The sequence below is a fragment of the Lynx canadensis genome, chromosome D4 (assembly GCF_007474595.2).
Source record: "Lynx canadensis isolate LIC74 chromosome D4, mLynCan4.pri.v2, whole genome shotgun sequence".
NCBI classification, from domain to species: domain Eukaryota; kingdom Metazoa; phylum Chordata; class Mammalia; order Carnivora; family Felidae; genus Lynx; species Lynx canadensis.
This window is the reverse complement of record NC_044315.2, coordinates 44,830,202-44,848,727: the sequence shown is the minus strand read 5'-3', so window position 1 is coordinate 44,848,727 and position 18,526 is coordinate 44,830,202. Positions and strand designations below refer to the sequence as shown.

At 37.6% G+C, this 18,526-nt stretch overlaps 1 protein-coding gene and 1 non-coding gene across 4 annotated transcripts in view; both read left to right on the top strand.

Annotated features, from left to right (window-relative positions):
* The window catches only part of MLLT3 (MLLT3 super elongation complex subunit), a 287,962-nt gene that overhangs the window by 107,405 nt on the left and 162,031 nt on the right, over nucleotides 1–18,526 (top strand). The window lies entirely within an intron of this gene.
* On the top strand, nucleotides 3,270–3,377 carry LOC115500178. Its single transcript, XR_003964428.1, has one exon. It is a non-coding gene; the product is annotated as a U6 spliceosomal RNA (small nuclear RNA).

The following is an 18,526-nucleotide window of genomic DNA, read 5'->3' as shown; positions in this document are numbered from 1 at the left end:
AGATTTGAAAGCATATCTCCATACAAAGACTTTTGCACAGATGTTCATAAGAGCATTATTTGTAATAGCCCTAAACTGGAAGTAACTCTAATGTCCACCAGCAGGGGGGTGGAGAAACAAATTGTGGTATAATTAAATCCTATTCAGCAATATAAAGGAATCGGCTATTGATATGTACAACAATATGGGTGAAGCTTAATAATTAAATAATTATATTGAGTAAAAGAAGCCAGCTTCCTCCCCAACAGAGTACGTATTGTATGACTCCATATGTAGATACACACAATTTTAGAAAGTGCAAAGTAATGGTAATGACAGTGAAAATCAGTGGTTATGGGAGGTAGGGCAGGGTAGGGAGGGGTAAGATTTTAAGGAGACATGAGTAAACATTTAGGATTGATGGGTTTGTTCATATAATCTTGATTGTGGTGATGGTTTCCTTGGTGTATATTTATATCAAAACATCAAATTATGTACATCATGTATACATAATTTTTTAATCTGTCGATTATGTCTCAATAAAGCCAGAACAAAAAGAAAAGTTTTATGGAAAAAATTAGGGTTAAGAAGGGGGTTTAAACTCCGGGCCCTATTCTACTAATAGGTATCAGCTGAGCGTGAGCAGGTGCAGTTTGCTTTGCTGTTTATTGTTGAATATACCGTCTTTAATGACAAGAGAACATTTAAATCTAGAGCCAACAAGTAAACCAAACCTTTAGAATCAGTTGAGGTTTAATCACAGAAGACTATGATGGGTTATGGGGTTAAGGGATTTATTATAGAAATTAAACCTTAAACATTTATGGTAGGAGCTTCGGAAATGAAGGTCCAGGAAGCACACTGGAGGATCCCTGGAGTCCCCTACTAGTCAGTCTGAAAAGCCAGGCATGAGACAGGAAGCCTGTGCCTCTGTGTAACTACCCCCTCTTTGTGTCTGTTGGGTTGGCCTGGAGTTGTTGTTGACCTACAGGGCCAGTTTGGAAAGGTGGATAGGGATCTGAGAAGAGCAAAGATAAGCTTAAACCCACCTACATAGCCATGTCTGGTCACTATACTAACCATGACCACCTTGAGAGTAATGACTTCCAAATCCAAACAGATCCTTCCAAATCTGTGCAAATTCTGCTTTTGGTTAACTTTAAGCTGGGACTATACAGGGAAGAGAATCCCGGAAATGTAGTTTTTCCTTAAGAAACTTGACACAGTACAAACCGCCACAACCTGCCAATTAGTGGCCTTCGTGAGTGTAGTACTTATTAGGAATTTAGGCTCCCCTGTTCTCATGTGATGGGTCAGTTATGCTAGACAAATACAGAATATCTTTGAGAGTGATCTAATTGGGACAGAATGTAGTGAGTTAGTCCAGGCATGAGGAATAAGGGTAGATCTTTTCAGAGTCAGGCCTGATTACAATGTAAACAATAGGCAGACTCTCCATCCCCTCTTACAAGGAAGGTGTTTATAGCAACATAAACACCTTTTCAGCACAGTAACATAAACAGTTTCTCAAGGAAACATTCTCTGGCATTCAGGAAATGTTTCTTTCTTTACAAACAAAAAAGTGTGTTTTTCTAAAGATTTAATTTACTTAAGGGCTCTGTTTAGAACAAGGCTATGATTGTAGAGGGATAAAGTTATTCCCAGAGCACTTTTGTGGTAGGCTGTAGTTGAAGTCCTTATAGAAGCATCTTGTTTAAAAATCTGTAGATTAACAGAGCACAGGCCAGTGCAGGTGTCCCATGTTACATTTTCGATACACCTCTAGAAAGTTGTATAAATTATCCATTGGTGAGTCAAATTGTATGATAAATTCCCAGTAGTTTCTGAATTGATATTTTCTGATGAAAATCCTTCTTGAAAATGTGAAGACCCTTTGTTACAGGTATAACATACTACCTACAGTGAGGCCAGGGACTATGATAGAGGCTATGTATTTGTCTCAAATCTACATATTTAACTCATTTGTGCAGTGCATAAATGCTTCCTAATATTGGTCAGTTATGATTCTTATTTTAAAATTCTTTAACTCCTATAACATTTGAAACTTGGAACCCTTGGAAATAGATTTCATTCACGAGACCCATTTTAGGTTTGAAAAGGAGAGGAAAATTCTTAAAAAAAATTTTTTTTTTTTTAATATTTATTTTTGAGAGAGAGAGATAGAAAACAAGCAGAGGAGGTGCGGAGAAAGGGAGACACAAAATCTGAAGCAGGCTCCAGGCTCTGAGCTGTCAGCACAGAGCCCGAAACGGGCTCGAACTCACGAACCGTGAGATCATGACCTGAGCCAAAGTCAGATGTTTAACCTACTGAGCCACCCAGGCGCCCCAAGGAGAGGAAGATTCTTTAGCAAGAATGCTTTCTTAATAGACAAGGAGAACGGATGTACCTATTTTCAGCATGTTATTAAAAAATACATAGTTCTGGTAGTGCAGTGAAGGTGCTGTTAATAGGCACGAAGCATCAGCCACACGCGTTTTTGTTTTTTGTTTTTAACCTTTGTGGAAAGGCTTGATTCACTTAAAAGATTTACCCACAAGGTCTGGGAATGATGTATTCATTGCTGACTAGATTTTGTGTAGCTTCGCACAACTTAGAATGTGGATGATGGTTTCTCTTGCTGCCTTCTAGTGCTTCTCAAACTTTCATGTGCAGTTCAGTGACCCAGGCATCTTGGTCAAGGTAGGTCGTGATGCAGTAGATTAGGGTGGGGTCTCAGTTTTTTATTTCTGACAAGTTCCCAGGTTTGGACAACACACTCTGAGAAGCAAGGGAGTAGGCTTTTCTGAATATAATTTTTGGTGTGGTTGCCCATAGTATTCAACATTTGACAGTAAGTGTGGCGTATATAGAGAAAAATGATTGTTTTCACGTATGCCCAGTTTTTGTCTGGAGGACAAAAGGTTAGTGGTAGACTCCCATTAATTAAGTAGCTTGCTAATAATTTGGCAGGAATTGAGTATAGGCATTTCCCACTCAACTGGCTCTATGTTTATTGTGTTTTTAAATTTATGAATGTGGTGTGGCTTAAAAGCCAACCCCTCGTTGAGATGCCAATTACACCAGGAAGGGGGAAAAAAAAAAACATTTTGCATTTATGTGGAGTACAACCATGAGCTTATTTCTTTCTCCTGCAAAGATCTCCTTGGTATCGATAAAACTAATATAATAATTACATCCTTGAATGTTAATATATATAAAATTAAATGATTCCTTGCGGGCATTAAAATAAATTCAGGTCCAACTTGGCTGTTCTTGGAGAAGAGTTTGTGCTCACTTTGGCAGCGCATAGACTAAAATTGGAACGATCCATAGCAGATGAAGCACGGCCCCTGCACAAGGATGGCACGCAGATTCGTGAAGAGAAGAGTTTAATACTGAGGAATCGTTCATGGGGGAAAACTTGCCTGTTTGAGAGATGAAAATGGAGAACTAATTCGAAAATAATTTTTAACTGTCAACATTTTTTTAAATGTTTTTTTTTATTAAAAATTTTTTTTAATGTTTATTTTTAAGAGAGAGGGAGAGACAGAGTGTGAACAGGGGAGGGGCAGAGACAGAGGGAGACACAGAATCTGAAGCAGGCTCCAGGCTCTGAGCTGGCAGCACAGAGCCGGAAGCAGGGGCTCGAACCTATGAACCGCAAGATCATGACCTGAGCCTAAATCGGATGCTTAAGCAACTGAGCCACCCAGGCTCAGTCCCATAACTGTCACCGTTTTTTAAAACTGTTAAGATGGCCAGCCTGAAAATGTTGGTAGAATTGTATCAAGTGATATTGAAATATATTGGTCTTGAATATTTTCAAAGAAAATTTCAGGCAGTTGTGTTTATCTGGGAAATACCATTAAAATATGAATTTGAGGTTAGGAAAAAAAAATGTTTGGAAAGATAAAATCAAATACTTCAAAGGAATTATTTGCTTAGTTCTTAAAATGACTCAGTTTTCCTTAATTTTAAGTTGAGCCTTTGTGTAATTGAGGATTAAAAACAGAAGAGAAAAAAATGAACATCTTTAAAGCTTTCTGGATTAGTGCATAAATCTGATCTTCCCAGGGGAGTGGGAAAAGATGTGACCAAATGACTATTACCTCTCTAGACGATGTGACCATAGAAATCATTCTGCAACAGTGAAGATCCTCTAGGATCCTGACACAGGCAGGAAAAAGAATTCCCAGGAATCCTTGACGTCAAATTGTGTGTATCTACTATAAAGATAACTACTAGCTAAATTATTTTTAACTTTAATATCTAATAGTCTTGAGATTATCAATAAACACTTTCCTAAGTGCATCTTCCAAAAGATTGAGGCTGTAGTTAATGTCTGAAAATTTTTCATCTGTTTCGGATGGTTGAGTGTGTTGGAAGTTATGTGTTCTGGAAAAGTGAGGAAGGCGGGATGTGCTCCGTGGGGGCTAAGTGTTAAAATGCTAAAAAGTGTTACTGTGTAAAGTATGAATAGTAGGAGAATAACTGTGGCATTAAAGATTCAAAAAATTATACATGTACATTGTAGGCCATTGGGGAAAAGACAAATTAAAAAAAAATTGTTTATTTTGAGAAAGAGAGAGAGAGAGGCAGAGAGAGACAGGGAGAGAGAGAATCCCAAGCAGGTTCCACACTGTCAGCACAGAGCCTGAGGTGGGGCTTGAACTCACAAACTGTGAAATCATGACCTGAGCTGAAATCAAGAGTTGGATGCTTAACCAATTGAGCTACCCAGGCACCCCAACACAATGAAAATTTGAAAACCTAGTGTACTTTCTTTTTTTTCTTTCTAGTTTGAACAAATATATAATTGCCTTTTTCTTCACTGTAACGTTGTTTCCCATGTGATTGCATATTTTTTGTGTGCAATTATTTTCTATGGCTGTGTAATATTTCACTTAACAAAAGACATCATTTGGGTAACTATTCCTTCCTATGTTTCTTCTTAGGTATTTAAGTAGATTTGTATGATTTTGCCAATAATACTATAATGAACATCTGTGTATAATGTTTTTCTTTGATCAGACTTTACTTGTTAGGCAAGATCGCCACAACTGAAACTCATGTTCTTACAGGGAACCTTTCCTTAAAAGCTGGTCTGTGAAGTTGAGGGACTGTTTACAAAGAAGTACTAACCCTTCCTGAGTGTTAAAAGATAAGGATGTTATGACAAGGTGTTAAAAGCTAAGCTGGAGTTGGGCAGGTCAGATTAACTTGGTTCTATCTTTGACACCTGTTTTTAACACTTGTTGAAAAGGGGAAAAATTAAGGCTAGAGTTTCATAGCACAATCCTTTCTAAAGAAATGAGTTGTTTATGTGGCAAATCCCTTTAAAAATATTTTGTTAGTAAACAAGAATAGGAGGACACTTGGAGATACAGTTTCTAATAATAAGTTTACTCCTAGCCCTCTTAACTTTAATTTAGGGCAAATGTATTGAGGTACTTGTGATTCACTAAGCAAATAGGAAAAAAAAAAAGAAACAAGAATAGTACGTGCAGTAGAAAAAACTAGAAAACAGCTCACAATTGGGATTATAGACTGGTTTGTAATATTAGCCAAATTAAAAAAAAATTTAAATGTTTATTATTTTTGAGAGAGAGAGAGAGACAGAGAGAGAGCAAGCAGGAAAGGGGCAGAGAGAGGGAGACACAGAATCAGGCTCCAGGCTCCGAGCTGTCAGCACAGAGCCCGACGCAGGGCTCGAACTCACAGACCACGAGATCATGACCTGAGCTGTAGTCGGCCGTCCAACCGACTGAGCCACCCAGGCGCCCTTATTAGCCAAATTCTAGAGATAAGACAGTTAGTTGGATAGATGAACCACAAATCCTTCTTAGTTGCTCCATGAAGTTACAAATAATCCCCAACTTCTAATTAGCCCACAGCATTTTAGCTGCCCCAGTATATTCTGGTAATAGATGTATAGCCACTACAGAAGGTTTGCAAGACCAGATGTATAAGCTATATTTTCTATGTATATTTTAGCAAAGTTCTTAATTGAGTTTAGAAATTCTAGTCTTTAAGTGGATTTTAATTTTTCTGGATTGTAATTATTTGTGTTCCGTATAGTGAAATGTCTCTAACATTTTTTTTCTCAATTCCAAGGCATTAATGTATATACAAGTATAGGGATTAATGAAGTTCTGTTTTCATCATTTTATGTTTATGACTATATTTTGAAGAACTCATATCACCTATAAGTTACTTTTTAACAACATAGTATTTGGTAGATAGAAGAGAGTGCAGGCAACGTGTAAGCTAAAAGGCAAAGTAACAAATTGAACGTCCATGAAGCTACTATTCACCTTAAGAACTAGAACACAACCAGATTATCTTTGAGTTGAACCTTTCCTAACCCTTTCAGTTTTGCAGAGCTTACAGGTTAAAAAAGATGTTGGTGCCTACTTTTCTAAATTAGAATTAGTATGCTGCTAGCCTCTGGAAAAAATCTAAAGAGGTATATGCAATTTACATTAGGAACACCTGCAGATTAATGATTGATGTCAATGCATATACATAATTCATAATGACAAAGATGTTTAAATATAGGACATTAGATTTGAAATTGTTAAGTATGCTAGGTTTAAACTTTAAAAAAATTTCTTAGACTAGAAGTTGTTCTCTTTTTTATTTTAAATGGGCTATTTTAAGAATGCCACTGAATGTAAAAACAACATGACTACATTATTTGTATATAAAACACCAAATAGGTTTTTATTTTAACAACATAAATTCAGATTACATGTTGGAAATCCAGGGTTTTTTTTTTTGAGAGGAAATTACGTATCCCATCCACCAACGACCTTCTGTGTTTCCAGACTTTGCCTCCTTTTCTGGGAATCGAGACTTCAGGGTTCAAAGCTACAAAAAATTATCACTAGGGGAAAATGCTATTACTTAATAAAGTTCCAGGTATTATTTAAAGGTTTTCTCCACTTTCCCCCCAAAGTGTTATTCTTCTCCTTTGTACTTTTGTTCATTACTGTTTCGGAATGTGGTAGTTTTTGACTTCCAGACTGATTTTCGACTGAATCTCAAAGAACAGAAACCCACATTCTTTTTAAATTTTTTGTTGCCTTTAGTAGGACCAATTTGAAGATCAGGAAACCAGTTTTATTCATCTCCTAAAGCCATCGCAGGTGATTGTCTCTCAGAGTCCATCTTCCTCATTAAATAAATGTTAGATTTCAGTTTTGCCTTGTATTTCCCCCCTGATTTCTTTCTGTATTATCATTGCCTTTGATTTGGAATTTTCTGCCCCCTTGAACAGGAGCATAAGCGTCTGGAGGGTATGCTGCAGGCGATGCTGTTTCTCATTTTCCTCTTTCTTTAAAAAAATCTCTCACGTGGCATTAACTTTTTTCTTATAATGCCAAATTTAACCTGTTATCTGTGGATTAAGACTAAAAAGAAAACCAAATTGACACTACAACTTAACCTTTTATTGACTAAATATCTAACTCGATTTTTGAACATGTGGGAAGAAATATGTAGTTGGGTTTGCATTTATTTTTAGCAACGTAGTTATTTCTGACAGGTTGATCTGCTATGAGGACGTTATAAAATTGCCCTTTTGATTTAGAGAACTTTTTCATTTGAAACGATTTAAAGTTTCCTTTTACTTTTTCAACTTTAAAAATAAGTTACTTTGTTGTCGCGGAAAATTGAGTCACTTCCTAGCTGAAATTTTAAACTCCTAAATGTTACGGGCCAGTTAGTTTTCTTGAACCAGTCTGGTTGTCAGCCGGTTACTTAACGCCTTTATTCCTCAGTTTTCTCATCTGTGCAATGGAAGGTGGTAACTCTTCAGGGTGGTCTTGAGAATGAGATGAGTTGTTATGTTGGAATCCCTGCGTGGGACGCTTGGTTACTTTTTCTGTCACTGCCACAACCGATTGACACAAACGTAGCTGCTGAAAACACCACAAATTAATTTTTTCCTGGTCAGCAGCTGGGATTATAGGTCAGCAGCTGGGATTAGCTCCACTAGTTTGTCTTCTGTAGTTTCATGAGCCATTGGTGTTGGTCAGGGGGGCTGTCTGTTGGGGGGCTCAGGGAATAGCCTGCTCCCAGGCTCGTTCAGGTTGTCCCCAGGCCTGTGGTTGTAGGCCCCATGTCTGTTTCCTTGTGAGCTGTCAGCTGGGCCAAATTCTCACGCTGGGAAATTTCTCTGACTTCCGCTGCTGCCATAGCTCTCCTCTTCCTCTTGTACCACATGTCTCTGACGATAGCAGGAGAAAGTTCTCTGCCTTGTAGTGTCTAACCTACATGTGATTAGCTCAGGACCGTCTTGCCTAACACGTGATAATCCTTAGAGCCTGTGGCCGGTTGATTAGTAGCCTTAATTACATCTGCAAAATCTTTCACAGTAGTACCTAGATTAGTGTTTGACTGAATAAGGAGAAGACAGGAAACTTGGGAGACAGCTTCAGAATTCTGCCTATGGTCGTGCTCGAAAATGGTAGTCTGGTAGTGATGAAAGCAGTCACATGTTTTTTTTTGTTTGTTTGTTTGTTTTTGTTTTTTTTTTTTTTAGAAATTATGTTTAATGTTTACTTGTTTTGAGAGAGAGTGACAGACAGCATGAGCAGGGGAGGGGCAGAGAGCGAGGGAGACACAGAATCCGAAGCAGGCTCCAGGCTCCGAGCCGTCAGCGCAGAGCCACACATGGGCCTTGAACTCAAGAAGTGCGAGATCATGACCTGAGCTGAAGTCGGACGCTTAACCGACTGAGCTACCCAGGCGCCCCCAAAGCAGTCACATGTTTACCTGAGTACAGACTAAATTGTAAATCTCTTGTAGGTGGGCACTGTTCGTTACCTTTTTTTGTATCTTTAGGGCCTTATGGTTTGCTGTATGTTTATTTAAATACCTGCCATCGGTTGATAGCTTCAGTGCAATTTCTCTTTTGGTTTTATTCATTTTATTTCTCAGAATCAGTAGAAGTTCTGTACGAGTTTTGTTGAAGATTTCTGGTACCTCTCTGGAATGATTAATTACATTTAGTTTCTCCTTACTTTTTTTCCTACTTTTCATTTTCATTAAATCACAAAGATAAAATTGCCTGTTCTTATGTTAGAAACTGCCAACAACCTTTTGCTACTGGAGCACAAATTTTGAGTTATTTTGTCTTAGACTCTTTAAGTCCTTACGAACTCTTAGCCATGTCTTCCGTAAATTGTATTTGAAGATAGGTTGTAAGTACAGCATACTGTTGATAGCTGAATGTAAAGTTGGCCAACTGCCCCGGCAGAAGGGGGGTGACCTTATTGCCCTCTCCAGGGTGGCCGCCTTAACTAGTGAACCTACAACCACAATGATTGGCAAGGTGATAATCACCCTCTGTTCCTCTTACCATTTTGGGACGTTTTCCTGATCAACAAATCTCGGTCTTCCTTTAATGATTTTAATCAGACATATTGGAGACCTGCCAAGAAAGAAGAGTATAAATCATCACCTTTAAGAAGCCAAGATTTTTGAAAAGGGGTTAAGCCATTTAATGGCAGTGTTTGTAGGATATTTACATAGGCCAATCACTGTAGATAGGAAAACCTATTTGTCTCAGGGACCCTCCTCATTAAAATTTTCTTAAAAAACATCTCTTAAACCCTTTCTACCAAATTGGCTTGCTCAGCCCTTCACCCATTCCCCCCACCGCCAACCTCGACCGCCTTAATCCTGTGTTAGGCAAAGAGAAATGAGTTTGTTTAATATACGTTTGTGGAATGGTGTTCACTTTGTTATTTCCTTTCATTCATAAATGAGGTCTTGGCATCTTTCTTGCTTTTTTTTCTGACACTTAGATGTTGTCCAAAAATACCTATCTATCCTTCCCCTCCTAAAAAGATGCATAACATGAAATAGCTTCTTTGTGCTGAAAAGTCTAAACACTTTTTGCCAAAGTACCTTGCTTACCTTGCTGCTTTTGAATTTGATAATGAGGGCTGGCTGGGCATTCATATGGTTAATTCTTTCAAGAATGCCTTTCTGTCTAAATCTAGGATCAACAATGTCCATTCACTGTTCCTTTGATCTTTCTGTATGTTTTGCAGACTCATCTGGCAATCCAGTTTCTCTCGTGGAAAACTGGGCATTTGCTCTTTTCTACTCTTATCCTTTGCTACTTTTAAACTGAATTTAAGCCTTCTTTTACCAAATTCCATGTCAGGAGAACAAATCTTTTAGAAGCTCTTTGAAAGAGTCAGAATTTATGTGTTAACTTTAAAACACTTTTTATTTAAAATAATTTTTCTTAAATGTTTGTTTATTTACTTTTTGACCTTTTTTAAAAATTTTATTTTATTTTTTTTAAATTTACGTCCAAATTAGCAGCTAGTGCAACAATGATTTCAGGAGTAGATTCCTTAGTGCCCCTTACCCATGTAGCCCATCCCCCCTCCCACAACCCCTCCCGTAACCCTCAGTTTGTTCTCCATATTTATGAGTCTCTTCTGTTTCGTCCCCCTCCCTGTTTTTATATTATTTTTGTTTCCCTTCCCTTATGTTCATCTGTTTTGTCTCTTAAAGTCCTCATATGAGTGAAGTCATAGGATACTTGTCTTTCTGTGACTAATTTCGCTTAGCATAATACCCTCCAGTTCCATCCACGTAGTTGCAAATGGCAAGATTTCATTCTTTTTGATTGCCGAGTAATACTTCATTGTATGTATATACCACATCTTCTTTATCCATTCATCTATCGATGGACATTTGGGCTCTTTCTGTACTTTGGCTATTGTTGATCGTGCTGCTATAAACATGGGGGTGCATGTGTCCCTTCGAAACAGCACACCTGTATCCCTTGGATAAATGCCTAGTAATGCAGTTGCTGGGTCATAGGGTAGTTCTGTTTTTAGTTTTTTGAGGAACCTCCATACTGCTTTCCAGAGTGGCTGCACCAGCTTTCATTCCCAATTGTTTATTTTTGAAGAGAGACAGAGTGTGAATGGGGAGCGGCAGAGAGAGAAAGAGAGGGAGACACAGAATCTGAAGCAGGCTCCCAGCGCTGAGCTATCAGCACAGAGCCGATGCTGGGCTTGAACCCATGAACCGTGAGATCATGACCAGAGCCGAAGGTGAATGTGCAACTGACTGAGCCACCCAGGCGTCCCTGAAATTTCTATTTTTAAGTAGGCTCTACACCCACCATGGGGCTCAAAATCATGACCCTGATATCAAGAGGGGGCATGCTCTACCAACTGAGCTAGCTAGGTGCCCCTATGCACTGCTTTTTAAAAACTATTGTTTTAAAAGTTACCCATGTTTTCTAAATAACTTAGAAGTTTCATATTTGTTTAATTTGTTGAGGAAGTTATCGTCCTTTCTGAAGTCGTTAGTCTATAATCAGGAGAGTGATTGGCACTCTTTATTTAGAGTCTTCTAAATTCTTGACAGTTTTTTAGTTTTCTTTCAATTGATATGCATTGTTCAACTTGTCTTATAGCTCTCCAGTCTGATTAATTTTTTTAATTGTGAAATATACATAGCATAAAATTTACAGTTTCCACCATTTTGAGATTTTTAAATTTTTTATGAATTTTTTTAATTTGAGAGAGAGAGAAAGAGAGAGAGAGAGAGCAAGGGAGTGAGCGACCTGGGGAGAGGGTCAGAGGAAGAGAAAGAGAGAGAATCTTAAGCATGTTCCATGCCCGACATGAGGCTCAATCCCCTGATCCTTGGGATCATGACCTGAGCCAAAATCTGGAGTCGGAGCTCAACCGACTGAACCACCCAAGCACCTCTCCATCGTTTTGAAGTGTACAGGTTAGTGGCATTAGGCCCGTTCATATTGTTGCGTAACCATCCCCACCATCCATCTCCAGAACTTTTTCATTGTCCCAAACAGAAAGTCTGTGTGCATGGAAACCGTAACTCCTCATTCCCTTCTCCCTGCTTCTCCTGGCAATCAGTTTTCTCCTTTCTGTCTTTATGAGTTTGACTTAATTGATTTTGTTTTATAATGTTTACCTTCAAAAGCATTTATCCTTCAAGGCATGAGTGGGAGTATGGTCTGGGGGCAGGGAGGAAGAGTTGATTTTTATAGGTATCACATTACATTTACTGCCTAAAGAATGAATAAGCAACCTTTACGTGCCTTGTGTATTTGATTACTTTTTATCTGTAGGATTTGAACACTAGAAATATATGACTATAAAAATGCTGTGTCTTTGAAGAAAAAAAAGAAAGCTTTGAACTTTGAGTTATGGGCTTTACTGATACTCATCTCTCTGAAATACGTCTATTTTTTCAATTTGGCTTTTCTTCAGATCATTTTCCTTCCCATCTTGAATGTTTAGTCTGTGGCCACAAGAGTTCAATAGGAATAATTCCTTGTTTTCTTAGACAGCTAATGTCTTGATTTTTGACATACATAGGTCTCACATGCCACCAGGTTGTTTTGAAATTAGTTTGATAAGAGTGAGATGTTCATAAATTATACCATTTGGGTTGTGGATACTTTGCCTGATAACTACATTATTGGTACAGACTGTTCTAGAATGGGGGCAAATTACCCTTTTTCTCATTGTAGGGAAGTGGGAGTTTTCTTGAATAATACTGATTAGGGAACATAAAACAGTTTTTTCTGGGTTTGGGCTTGGTAAAGCATGGCTTGAGTTCAAAACCGGTTAGGTTGTTTTCTCAGGGTGGCTGGAAGCTTCTCCAAGGGCAGGATTAGAGCTGTGTGTGTTCATTCATTTTGTAAACAATTGACTGATATGTTGGGTATAAATAGAATTCTATTCCAGTAGTTAAAGTCCTATGATTTTCCTAAAGAGCAGCAAGTTTTTAGCCTTGGATAGACAGAATTAAAGGTGGGTGGAGACCAGTTTCACAAGAAGCACTTCTCCCCTTTTCTTCTTGTTTCGTGCCGTAGACCAGGAGAGCAGATGAAAGGTGAGGCGTGGAACCTTAGAGCATTAACTAGTCCTGCCTTGGAGATTTTCGGCACACACGATATTTTGGCAAACCGAAAAGCAGAGCTCAGCATCTTTTTAGCTGACGCCCTTTCTGCCCTAATAAACATAGACGAATATGCGTATTCATACTTTGTCTGTATTAAGTAATTCTGTTTTAGAATCTCGACCCAAAACAGTCAATAGTCATGAATGTATTTTTCTAACATTTCTCAAGTAGAGGTGGTTCTTACAGAATGTCAGGAGTATTCCCGTGGGTTTTTATTTCCTCCCAGATTCCTCTCAATTACAATTTTCTATTAACTAACAAGTGTTGATACAAACACAGGAAAACTGCCATCCCTGGCCTTTGGGGAATAAAACGGCTGATGGAGACCCTCAGGCATCCACTGGGAGAGTGAACATGCGGGGCTGTACCACAGCAACGACAGGGCTGTGGGAGCAGCTCTTCCCGACTGTTGAAAGTTTCATAAAGGCGAACCATGAACTTGGCCTTTGAAGAATAAGTTGAAAGATTTATTGCCATGCGCCTGATACCAATTTGCGTTGTATGAGTGTGACCTTATCTTATTTTTAAATTCTTTGCCAATCTTTTCGAAATATTGTCTTTTGCATTTTCTTTTAAACCAGCGAGTTGGAATAGCCTTTCATATATTTATTTACTAAGCTGCTCTTTTCTTTGGAGGGTTGCCAGCTAGTGTGCCTTCCCCCATTTCTCTCAGTAATTGTCAAGACTGCTTTATGTTAGTGTTGGCCTATCGAGGACAGGATGTTTGTTGGAATTGTGATAAAGGTATGCATTGATTTATGGGAAATTAACCTTTTTGTGATATTCCGTCTTCCCTATCTAATAGGAGCATGCTGTATCTTTTCCTTTATTCGGGTCTTATTTTATATCTCTCTCAGTAAAGTTGTATAGTTTTATTTATGGATAATCTGTGCTTGAGTTCATGAGATTTTTGTTGCTCTCATAAACGGAACCCTTTTTCTCTGTTACATTTTGGAAGTAGTTATTCCAGAATGCATTTATTGCTGCTATGGAGGAAATCTGTGTATTTTTTATATATTACCTTATTTCTGGAGATTCTTTTGGTTCCAGTACTTTTTCAGTGGACTTTCTGTGTTTCCCTAGATAGATAGTAATTTTCTACAAGGAATTATGTATCGATCTTTTTTGTTTGTTTGTTGTATTTTTACATGCTAGGGTTTTCAAAACAATTTTGAATTACACTGGTGTTAGTGGTCATTCTTGTTGAAGGCATACAGGAGTTCATTGATAATATTTTGGCAAACAAAAAAGCAGAGCTCAGTGCTTGAATATAACTGATGACAGACAAGAATGCATTTCAGGAAATGTATGAATGACTATGACTTGCATGTGAGAGAAGTGTGACTTTATGGCTGAGAATAATATGTATATCTGTGCAGACATCTAATATTATTTTATCATTATCTGGGTAATTATATGTTTATATGCTGTACATATATAGTGCAGATTTTAGACCAAATGAAGTCCATGTTTGCTCAGCGCAATTACAATTAATGGCACTGATTTGTTTATCATTTAAAAAAATATAAAAAGCTGTCTTTGTTTTCTAATCCCACTCGTAGGGAGAAATCACTGTTTGTTTCATAGTCTTCCAGTTTTTTTTTTTTTAATTTTTAAGTGTTTATTCGTTTTTGAGAGAGAGAGAGAGAGAGAGAGAGAGAGAGAGAGAATAAACGAGCAGGGGAGGGGCAGAGAGAAAGGGAGACACAGAATCTGAAGCAAGCTCCAGGCTGTGAGCTGTCAGCATAGTGCCCAACATGATGCTTGAACTCATGAACCACTAGATCATGACCTGAGCTGAAGTTGGACCTTAACTGACTGAGCCACCCAGGCGCCCCTTTCCAGTCTTTCTTTTCTGTAGGTATTTAATCTCTTTGCATGTGTGCGTACACACACACACACACACACACACACACACACACATACACACACACCCCTTTGCATGTGTTTCTATATTCTTTTACAAAAATGGGATAATTGAAAGCAGAAAGTATAGTAACTTTTAAAAAACTTAGTAATAAAATATATTATTCATTTCTTCTTTTTTTAATCTTTATTTGTTTTTGAGAGAGAGAGAGAGAAAGACAGAGTGTGAGCAGGGGAGGAACAGAGAGAGAAGGAGACACAGAATCCGAAGCAGACTCCAGGCTCTGAGCTGTCAGCACAGAGCCTGATGGGGGGCTCGAACCCACGAACTGTGAGATCATGACCTGAGCTGAAGTTGGATGCGTAACCAACTGAGCCACCCAGGCGCCCCAATTATTCATTTCTTTTTATGTGATTGATGATTTTAAATGTCTTGGCTTAGTGTTCTGCACTATATTATTATAGTGCTGACATTTCGTAGCTTTTTGTTTGGGAAGCATTTGAGAAATAATTAGGTAAAGTCATATCACAGCAAATACATTATTTAAGAATAAGATGTATTGCTTAGGCTTCCTTATTTATATAAATCATATATATATATCAATTGATATATATGTATCATATATATCAATTGATATATATATATAAATATATAATATATATAAATATATAATATATATAAATATAATTATAAAAAATATAAATATATAAATCATATATAAAAATTGATTTAAATAAATCAATTATTCTAGGGGCAGTTAGCTAAAAAGTATCTTAAAATCGTGTGTGGGATTTATATTTCCCTAAGAGAATTTTAACATTTAAAAGATGTGTAAGATAAAATCATTAACCAAATCATGAGTATGCTTTTGCTTTAAAAATTCGATTAAGAAAAATAGTACATTTTGAACCAGGGGACTTAATATAAGTTTGAGTCATGTTTTCAAAGACCTTTGCCATACTCCTTATCTTTTGAAAATATTTAACTGAGTTCAGGATGTGAGTGTGATTATATAATTATTGTTTTCTGGGTCATAGTGTTCTTAAATTCACCATTTGTTTTCAGTATTTCGTCAAATGTTTTGAATACTTGGGTTAAGTACTATACTAGGTCCTGGCAATACCAAGCAAAATAAAAAAAAAAAAGTGCTCATTTTTACAGATTTTACAGGTTACAGACTAGTAGGGAATGAGAGAAGCAAATTTCAAGTGCAATAAAATGTTGCTCATGTACAGGATAAGCATCCTTATTGAAGATTCCAGAGGGGAAATTTATAATTTAGGGGAGGCTTATGAGGAAGATGCCAGGAAAGTCTTAATAGGGAAGATAAGGAAGAGGAGTCATTGTGGGGTTGAGTTTTGAAAGATGAATCAGTTTCTCCCAGGCAGGTAGATAACAAGGAGAGAGCATAAAAGCCAAAAGAATAGAAACCTTTTTTGGTTCTATGAGCTGCAGGTAGTTGAGCATGTTGATGGAGGGAGTATTAAGCGTTGGAGAAATTTTTCCAGCACAGCTATGTAGAGTCACAATGGCAGAATGACTTTCTATGTTAGAAAACAAGAGCAAGGGGTTAAAGGAATAACTTGGAGAGCACGGTGGAGTATATGTTAGAATTCTCCCATGATACCTTTTTCATTGAAAATTTGATTAGGCCTGGGGCGCCTGGGTGGCTCAGTCGGTTAAGCGGCCGACTTCGGCCCAGGTCATGATCTCGTGGTCCGTCAGTTCGAGCCCCGCGTCGGGCTCTGTGCTGACAGCCCAGAGCCTGGAGCCTGTTTCAGATTCTGTGTCTCCCTTTCTCTGACCCTCCCCTGTTCATGCTTTGTCTCTCTCTGTCTCAAAAATGAATAAACGTTAAAAAAAAAAGTTAAAAAAAAATTTGGTTAGGCCTAAATGCAAAATACAGTGATACCAGAAGGAAAATAAAACTCACTTGATAAAATTTCTCTCCATGATCAGTTTGCCAGGTTGTCCTGTTGTACATACCACCTTTAGCCAAATCTTTTATGATATGTTCATATGCCAACAAATAATTAATCAATTATAATGCTATTGCTGCTGTATTTCATAGATGGTAAGATCTACATTTTAACATCTTTGAAAGTGGGATAGGTCTACTAATCAGTACTAGAAGGTTTCCTAGCTCTGTTTTCTTCTTAGTATGGCATGCAGTCATGTTGAATCTGTTTACGATCAGCGGCTTCTTACACTTGAAATATGATGTTAATATTTTGCTTGTTCTGTCATTTAAAAAATCATATGCATATGTATTTCTTTTTTTTATTAAGTTTTTTAATTTTAATTCCAGTATAGTTAACATACATTGTTATATTAGTTTCAGGTGTACAATATTGTGATTCAACAATTCTATAATATTACTCTGTGCTCATCATGATAAGTGTCCTTTTAATCTCCATCACCTATTTCATTCTTCACCATACCCACCCCCCCCCCCCCCCCCCGTAACTATCAGTTTGTTCTCTGTGGTTAAGAGTCTGTTTCTTGGTTTGTCTTTTTTCCCCCTTTGTTTATTTATTAAATTCCACATATGAGTGAAATCATACGGTATTTATCTTTCTCTGACTTATTTTTTTTTTTTAGCATTATACTCTGTAGCTCTATTCATGTTGTTGCAAATGGCAAGATCTCATTCTTTTTTATGATTAATACTCCATTGTGTGAATGTGTGTATATGTTATATGTGTGTATGTGTATATGTATATATCACCTCTTCTTTATCCATTCATCTGTCCATGGACACTTGGGCCACTTCCATATATTGTAAATAATGCTGCAATAAACATAAAGGTGCATGTATCTCTTTCAATTACTGTTTTTGTGTTTTTTGGGGGTAAATACCCAGTAGTGTGATTACTGGATCATAGGATTGTTCTATCTTCAAATTTTTGAGGAAGCTCTATACTGTTTTCCACAGTGACTACACCAGTTTACATTCCCACCAACAGTGCGTGAGGGTTCCTTTTTCTCCACATCCTCACCAACACTTATTTCTTGTGTTTTTGATTTTAGCCTTTCTGACAGGTGTGAGGTGATATTTCATTGTAGTTTTGATTTACATTTCCCTTATGATGAGTGAAGTTGAGCATCTTTTTTTTTTTTTTAGAGAGAGGGAAAGAGAGAGGGAGAGAGAAAATCCCAGGAGGGGCAGAGAAAGAGAGAGGGAAGCAGGGCTCACCCCAAGCAGGGCTTGTGTTCACCTGATATGGGACTTGAACTCAAGAACTGTGAGATAATGACCTGAGCTGAAGTAAGATGCTTAATGCCTGAGGCACCAGGCGCCCTGAGCATCTTTTCATGTGTCTGTTGGCCATCTGGATGTCTTCTTTGGAGAAATGTCTGTTCATGTTCATATGTTCTGCCCATTTTTAATTGGATTATTTGTGGGTTTGTTTTTTGTTTTTTTGTTTTTTTTTTTGGCGTTGAATCAGTTCTTTATATATTTTGGATACTAACCCTTTATTGGAGATACTTGCAAAGATCTTCTCCCATTCAGTAGGCTGACTTTTAGTTTTGTTGATTGTTTCCTTTGCTGTGAAGAAGCTTTTTATTTTGTTTAGTCCCAATAGTTTGTTTTTGTTTTTTTTTTTTTTTTAATTTTTTTTTCAACGTTTATTTATTTTTGGGACAGAGAGAGACAGAGCATGAACGGGGGAGGGGCAGAGAGAGAGGGAGACACAGAATCGG